This window comes from Anabrus simplex, chromosome 1 (assembly GCF_040414725.1).
Source record: "Anabrus simplex isolate iqAnaSimp1 chromosome 1, ASM4041472v1, whole genome shotgun sequence".
Taxonomy (NCBI): domain Eukaryota; kingdom Metazoa; phylum Arthropoda; class Insecta; order Orthoptera; family Tettigoniidae; genus Anabrus; species Anabrus simplex.
The window spans coordinates 1,413,352,634-1,413,360,726 of record NC_090265.1 but is presented as its reverse complement, the minus strand read 5'-3'; the positions used below and the strand labels follow the sequence as shown (position 1 = coordinate 1,413,360,726).

The 8,093-nt window shown below is 36.1% G+C and overlaps 1 long non-coding RNA gene across 1 annotated transcript in view; it reads left to right on the top strand.

The window, feature by feature from the left end:
- Positions 1–776: 776 nt before the first annotated feature.
- Positions 777–8,093, top strand: part of LOC136879083 (uncharacterized) — a 121,051-nt gene continuing 113,734 nt past the window's right edge. Inside the window, exons 1-5 of the long non-coding RNA XR_010860891.2 lie at positions 777–843; positions 1,309–1,353; positions 1,492–1,524; positions 1,622–1,663; positions 1,773–1,814. This is a non-coding gene — a long non-coding RNA (uncharacterized lncRNA). The remainder of the gene's footprint in view (positions 844–1,308; positions 1,354–1,491; positions 1,525–1,621; positions 1,664–1,772; positions 1,815–8,093) is intronic.

The window sequence follows — 8,093 nt, the reverse complement described above, 5'->3', positions numbered from 1 at the left end:
GGAGTCAAATCAGAAGACCTGCATCTGGCGAGACAAACTTGTCCTTGGACACTTCCGGCACTAACAGCCATATGCCATTTCATTTCATTAATTTATTCATATTAAAAGAGCCTCCGTGCCTCAGACGGCAGCGCGTCGGCCTCTCACCGCTTGATACCGTGGTTCAAATCCCGGTCACTCCATGTGAGATTTGTGCTGGACAAAGCGGAGGCGGGACAGGTTTTTCTCCGGGTACTCCGGTTTTCCCTGTCATCTTTCATTCCAGCAACACTCTCCATTCTCATTTCATAGCAGCTATCACTTATTAATATAAATCACTTTGGGAGTGGCGACCCCATCGTAATAACAGACTATATCTGCTTCATTCATTACGTACCTGACCCGGTCAAAGACTGGAAAACAGGTTATAGGTTTTCATTTTCATTCATATTAAAAGTTTTTATTTCACAATTTTGTCATTCACCATGATAAACTTGATATGCTGTGTTGTTGGTCAACTTGTGTAGAAGCAAGTAACTACATTTTGAAAATAAATTTTTATCTCTGCCAAGAATATTTTCCCCAGAGCTTGTTGTATTTTTCCATGCAAAGGGCTATATTCCTCTTGTACCATATCTAATAAATCATATCCTTTGGAACCAGCCTTTAAGCTCTATTACAAATGACCATCACCTTGATCTCAAGAAGAAGCTTTATGTTGAGGAAAACAATCATTAAAGGTAAATCATATTTTCTACACATTAACTCGCCTTAACTGTATGCATCTTTTCTTTTCAGACGACATCCTTTCCGTTTTCGCACTGATGTTGATTACTTTCCAACATCGCATCAGAAGAAATTTAAGTAAGTACAAGCAATGCAGAAAAAAATAATTTCTTTGGTCATCTTGCCTGAATTTTATGAAGACAAATGATGAATTTGTTGCACTTACAGCTGTATATTTTTTTAATCCATACACTTTCAGCCTCTTAAACAACTTTAATCTCATCATGCAAGAAAGCTCACTTTCTTAGTTGATTTGACCCTATTTCTTCTTAACAGCGTGTTAATTGTAATCCTATCTACTCATTAAATTTACATGGAAAATATCTTCTCTTTCATTAAGTAATAATAATAATAATAATAATAATAATAATAATAATAATAATAATAATAATAATAATAATAATAAAATTGTGAGAAAAGAGCCTACTTGGGATTGAGGACCCTAGCAGCTGTTTAGGATTAGCACTAGCCTAAGATTCTAGTTCTCTAGCAGTAAGAATCACAAAATAAGATAAATATTTTAATGTACCTTTTAAATTTCAGGTCAAGATTTCGAACAGATTATTCTCATCCTGTAGTAAAATCAAAGTAAGTTGAAAAACAAACGTTGTTTTATATTGATAAATGTATCATAAAAATATAAATTTCACTGTTCTATACAGCACATTATAGCATTTATTTTCTAATTGATTTTTATAATTCAAGATGTTCCTATATTTGTTGCAGTGGTGGACACAAGACTTACCACTTTTCTCCTGGGTATGTAACTATCATTTTAACATGAAATCACTGATCAGAGCAATGCAAAGTTATTCTTTATACCTAACAAAGGAAAAACTGTTTATGTATATTACAGATCTGGGTCTTTCAGGCTGCATTATTCGTTAGGTGATGATGGGTAAGTAAATAAATGCAAACTTAATTTTAAGTTGAGATATTTACTTGTGCTTTATTGTAAAAAACATCTTGTGTTTACTAATCTGGCATTTTCTTATTTTATTTTACAGACCAAGAACATTTACATACTCAAAACCACCATCACATTCAGAGTAAGTTATTAACAACCATTGACCAGTAATCTTTAATAAAACACCACACTTTACCTACCTCAGTTGAAGAAATCTTAAACCATGAGTTTAATATTCAGTGCTATGCAACTTCGAATCAGCAATATTTTTGTAATTTCCTCTCTGGAGTTTTCTTTTCTTTCTTTCTTTTTTTTTTTTTTTTTTTTTTTTTTGCTACTGGTTTAACATCAAATTATAAATTATTCCATGTTAAGGAAATGGCATTGCTCTTATAGATCTACAAGGAGGGAACACACCCTCTCTTAGAAACCCATAATTACTCATGATTAAGGATTATTATAAGGTAGGCTTACTTATATTGTATTATGAAAGACAGACAAAAATGATGAGGCTTTCTTTGCCTGGGCATTACTGAAATAACTACCGGAGCTTTTCTATTTCATAAACACATTCGCAGGGAGCAACCACAATGGTGGGAACAACCATCGCTTTGTTGCCTTCTTTCATTTTCCTTCTGTATTGCTCTGGTGCATGTAATTCGTAATCTGTTACTCTGTGAATCCTGACAACTTGTTACTGTAGCAGGGAAGTGGTTTTCTAAACTTTATGTCAGTGCATGTGTCTCTTAGCCCTGAAAATGGTTTTCCGTGGTTTCCATTTTCACACCAGGCAAATGCTGGGGCTGTACCTTAATTAAGGCCACGGCCGATTCCTTCCCATTCCTAGGCCTTTCCTGTCCCATCGTCACCATAAGACCTATCTGTGTCGGTGCGACGTAAAGCAACTAGGAAAAAAATTTATACAGTGATTTATTTACTTTATGGATTAGCCTGAGGAAGAAACAAAGGTAAACTGTGCTTCATTAGCAGCTTATCTTCTTCCCCCCTTTATCTTGAACTTTAAAACTTCCACAAATTTTTGTTCCACGTTTTCCCGTTATGCTGTGTACATTAAAATGAGCCCCTCTACCGCCCCCACCCCTTTCTCCTAGAGTTCACGAACATGATTTCTAGCTTTTTGTCCCTACATTTTGTCTTGAACTTACGTACTGAGTATATATGCCACCATTTCCCCGTTATGCTTTGCATATAAATATGAGCCCCCTCTAAACACCCAGTCCCCTTGAGTTCATACAAAAATCAGTCAATCGTAAAGCACTTCTGATCTGCATTTAGGGCAGTGGCCCAGGTAGCAGATTCCCTATCTGTTGTTTTCCTAGCCTTTTCTTAAATGGTTGCAAAGAAATTGTAAATTTATTGTACAACTCCCCAACTCCCCTTCCCATAAACGAATATTTGCCCTAATTTGTACTCTTGAATTCTAACTTTACTTTCATATTGTGATCATTCCTACGTTTAAAGACACCACTCAAACTTATTTGTCTACTGATGTCTTCCCACGCCATCTCTCCACTGACAGCTCGGAACATACCACTTAGTCGAGCAGCTCTTCTCCTTTCGCCCAAGTCTTCCCAGCCCAAACTTTGCGACATTTTTGTAACGCTACTCTTTTGTCGGAAATCGCCCAGAACAAATCGAGCTGCTTTCTTAGGATTTTTTCCAGTCCCTGAATCAAGTAATCCTGGTTAGGGCCCCATACACCAGAACCATGCGCTAGTTGGGGTCTCACCAGACACAAATGTGCTCTGTCCTTTACATCCTTACAACAACACCTAAATACCCTCAAAACCATGTGCAGAGATCTGTATCCTTTATTTACAATTATATTTATGTGATTAGCCGAATGAAGATCTTTCCTTATATTAATACCTAGGTACTTACAATAATTCCCGAACTTTCACCCCATCAACGCAGTAATTAAAACTGAGAGGACTTTACCTATTTGTGAAACTCAGAACCTAACTTTTATCCCCGTTTATCATCATACTATTGCCTACGGTCCATCTCACAACATTATCGAGGTCATTTTGCAGTTGCTCATAATCTTGTAATATTTATTACTCTGTACAGAATAACATCATCTGAAAAAAACCTTATCTCTATGCCACTTCCTTATACATATCATTGATATCTAAAATAACTTGTCCTGACTGACTGACTGACTGACTGACTGACTGACTGACTGATTCATCATCGCCGAGCCAAAACTACTGGACATAATGAAATGAAATTTGGGGGATACATTCATATTAAGATGTAGGTGCTCGCTAAGAGAGCATTTTTGGATATTCCGTCGCTAAGGGGGTGAAAATGGGGGTGAAATTTTAAAACGAGTGAATCCATATCTCAAAACTTTACAAGTTTACAGATGTAAACATTGGTATTTAGAATCTTCTTTAAAAATAAGGGTACGCGTTTATTTTTGTTTTCAAGAAATCCCAATAGGAGGGGTGAAAAGGGTGAAAAAGGGGTTGAATGCCTTTAATCAGGATACCGGTACTTATATCTCAGAAACTGAAGATATTGCAGACCTGAAAATTTGTACTTTTGATCTCTTTTAAAAATAAGGAAACACGTATTTTTTTGTTTTGGAAAATCCAATTAATGGGAGGGTGAGTAGGGAGGAGAATTTTTAAAATGAGTGCATCTATATCTCAAAAGTTTTAAAGTTTACAGATCTAAAAATTGGTATTTAGAACATTAAAAATAAAGGAACACGTATATTTTTGTTTTCGGAAAATACCAATAGGTGGGGGTAAAAAGGGGTGAAAAAGGGTTGAATGTTTTAATGAGGATACTTATATCTCAGAAACTGAAGATGTTACAGACCTGAAAATTGGTGTTTGGGATCTCCTTTAAAAATAAAGGAACACGCATTTTTTGTTTTTTGAAAATCCAATCAATTGGGGGGTGGTTGAAAAGGTGGTGACATCAGTGTATCTATATCTCAAAACTTTTAAAGTTTATAGATGTAAAAATTGGTATTTAGAATCTCCTTTAAAAATAAAGAAACGCGTATTTTTTTGTTTTCGGAAAATCCCAATAGGAAGGGTGGAAAAGGGTGAAAAAGAGGTTGAATGCCTTTAATGAGGCTACTTATATTTCAGAACCTTAAGATATTACAGATCTGAAAATTGGTGTTTGGGGTCTCCTTTAAAAATAAAGAAACACGTACTTTTTTTGTTTTTGGAAAATCCAATTAATGGGGGGTGAATTTTTAAAATGAGTGTATCTATATCTCAAAACCTCTAAAGATTATAGATGTACAAATTGGTATTTAGAATCCCCTTTAAAAATAAAGAAACACGCATTTTTTGTTTTCGGAAAATCCCAATAGGAAGGGTGGAAAAGGGTGAAAAAGTGGTTGAATGCCATTAATGACGCTACTTATATTTCAGGACCTGAAGATATTACAGCCCTGAAAATTGCTATTTGGGATCTACTTTAAAAATAAAGAAACAGGTATTTGTTCGTTTTTGGAAAATCCAAACAATGGGGTGAAAAGGGGGGGGGGAATTTTTAAAATGAGTGTGTCTACATCTTAAACCTTTAACAGTTTACAGATGTAAAAATTGGTATTTAGAATCTGCTTTAAAACTGAAATAACACGTACTTTTTGTTTTCTGTAAATCCCAATAGGAGGGGTGTAAAAGGGTGAATAATGGGTTGAATGCCTTTAATGAGGATACATATATCTCAGAAACTGAAGATATTACAGAACTGAAAATTTATGTATGGGATCTCATTTAACAATAAGAAACACATATTTTTTGTTTTTGGAAATTCCAATTAATGGCGGTTAAACAGGAGTGACAAATTAGGGTGAATTTTTTGAAAGACTATATGTACAGAATATCTGAAAAACGTAAAACGTTACAGACGTAAAAAAGTGATTATTTGGAATTTCCTGTAAATGTAAAGAAACATAGGTGATTTGTTTTTGGAAACTCCACTTAAGGGGAACTAAAAAGGGGTGAAATTTTAAAATCAGAATTTCTACAGTGCATATCAAGAAACATAACATGTTACAGAAGTGAAAAATGGTAATTTTTATCTCTATTAAAAATAAAGAAACTTGTATTTTTAGTTTTCGGAAGTACCACTTGGATGGAGGGGGGTGGTTAAAAGTGGCTGAAATGGTGTTGAATTCTCATAATTAGGCTACTGATATCTCAAAAATGAAGATGTTACAGACGTGAAATTTGATATTTGGAATCTGTTTTAAAATTAAAGAAACACGTATTCTCGGAAAATCCAATGAAGGGTAGGGTGGGGGTGGGGTGAAAAATTTAAAAATTTAAGTAACTTAGGCCTAATTGTGTGTGAATACATACATCTAATAAAAATTAAAGTTGTTACAGACGTGAAAATTGGTATTTGGATCTCCTTTAAAGACAAAGAAAAACGCGTTTAGGAGGGGAAACCATCTTGGGGGGTGGGAGTGAAAAGGAATTGACTTCCTTTCATGAGGACACATAAATCAAAAAATGAAGAATTTAGAGTTATGATAATTGGTATTTATAAGATCCTTTACTATTAAAGAAACAAGTATTTTTTGTCGGAAAATTCACTTGGGGTGGGGACGGCGAGTGTGAAATGAAGAGAAAAAGTGAGTTATTTTTATGGGGAAGTTTATATCTCAAGGTATTATACGTGAATATTGGTGTTTGGAAACTCCTTTAAACATAAAGAAACACACGTTCTTTTAATTATTTTGGCGGGGGGGGGGGTTAAAAACTTAACTGCGGTGGGGGGTAAAAGGAGGTGAGACCAATATTGATTTTAGTGTTCATAACGTACTTATAAGGAGCCTCCGTTGCTCAGGCGGCAGCGCGCCGGCCTCTCACAGCTGGGTTCCGTGGTTCAAATCCCGGTCACTCCATGTGACATTCGTGTTGGACAAAACGGAGGCGGGACAGGTTTTTCTCCGGATACTCCGGTTTTCCCTGTCATCATTCATTCCAGCAACACTGTCCAATATTTCATTTCATTTGTCATTCATTGATCATTGCCCCAGAGGAGTGCTTCGGCAGCCGGCACAATTTCTATTGTCGCCGCTAGATGGGGCTTTATTCATTCCATTCCTGACCCTGTTGAATTACTGGGAACAGGCTGTAGATTTTCGATATACTTATTCTGATCACAAACCGATCATTTTTAATCTTTCCTGGGTTAGTTTTCAACAGCCATCTTTTCCTTTGGAGAACGTTCTTAGATTACAGTAGACTCTCCTGGCATATAAATACAAATCTAAACACATTTGAAATAAACGATGGGAATGAGATTGACCGTCAAATTGTTCACCTCTATAATAAGGTCAATAATGCACGGAAGTATGTCATTCGTATCGCTAGAAATCCCGCACACTTGCCTACGCACGACAATGGTGCTGGTCACATTGTCAACAATGACCATGGCAGCAGATGTAATTTAACGCCAAGTAGTGGTTTTGCATCTTGCTGTGGGGTCCAGAACATCTAATAATAATAATAATAATAATAATAATAATAATAATAATAATAATAATAATAATAATAATAATAATATTCTGGACCGTCGTCAAATTGTGCGGACCCCGCTGGAAACGGGGTCTGACCTGGTAATGACTACGAACACAGTCCGGGCGCGGGTTCAGTACCGCCAAGGCACCCAAGACGACACCACGCCGGATCTCCTTCAGGATTTGATTCATACTAAACATGCTTAAAGATGGCAAAGATTTAGGGACCCATCTGACCGCGTGAAATACCTGGACCTAGCCCGGAAAGTACGAAATCGATTGCTGGAGAGATAGATTGAAAAATGTGAGGAGCTTTGCCGTAATCTCTCAGGAAACGAGTCAGATCGCGATTTTGACGGATTCTCTCAGAAAACGAGTCAGATCGCGAATTTCGGAGGATTATATTTAAAACGTGTAGCATTCAATTATAAATGTCAGTATAATACCGTAGTGAAGCACGGGTATCTTGCTAGTATATATATATATATATATACAAGAAAACATAAAGGTCCAATAATACTGCCTTGAGGAATTCCCCTCTTATTTATTACAGGGACAGATAAAGCTTCACCTACTCTAATCTCTGAGTTCTATTTTCTAGATACAGAGCCACCCATTCAGTCACTCTTTTGTCACGTCCAATTGCACTCATTTTTTAAAGTAATCTCCCATGATCTACCCTATCAAATGCCTTAGACAGGTCAATCGCGATACAGTCCAATTGACCTCCTGAATTCAGGATATCTGCTATATCTTGCTGGAATCCTACAAGTTGGGCTTCAGTGGAATAACCTTTCCTAAACCCAAACTGCCTTCTATCAAACCAATTATTAATTTCGCAAACATGTCTTATATAATAAGAAATAATGCTTTCCCAAAGCCTACATACAATGCATGTCA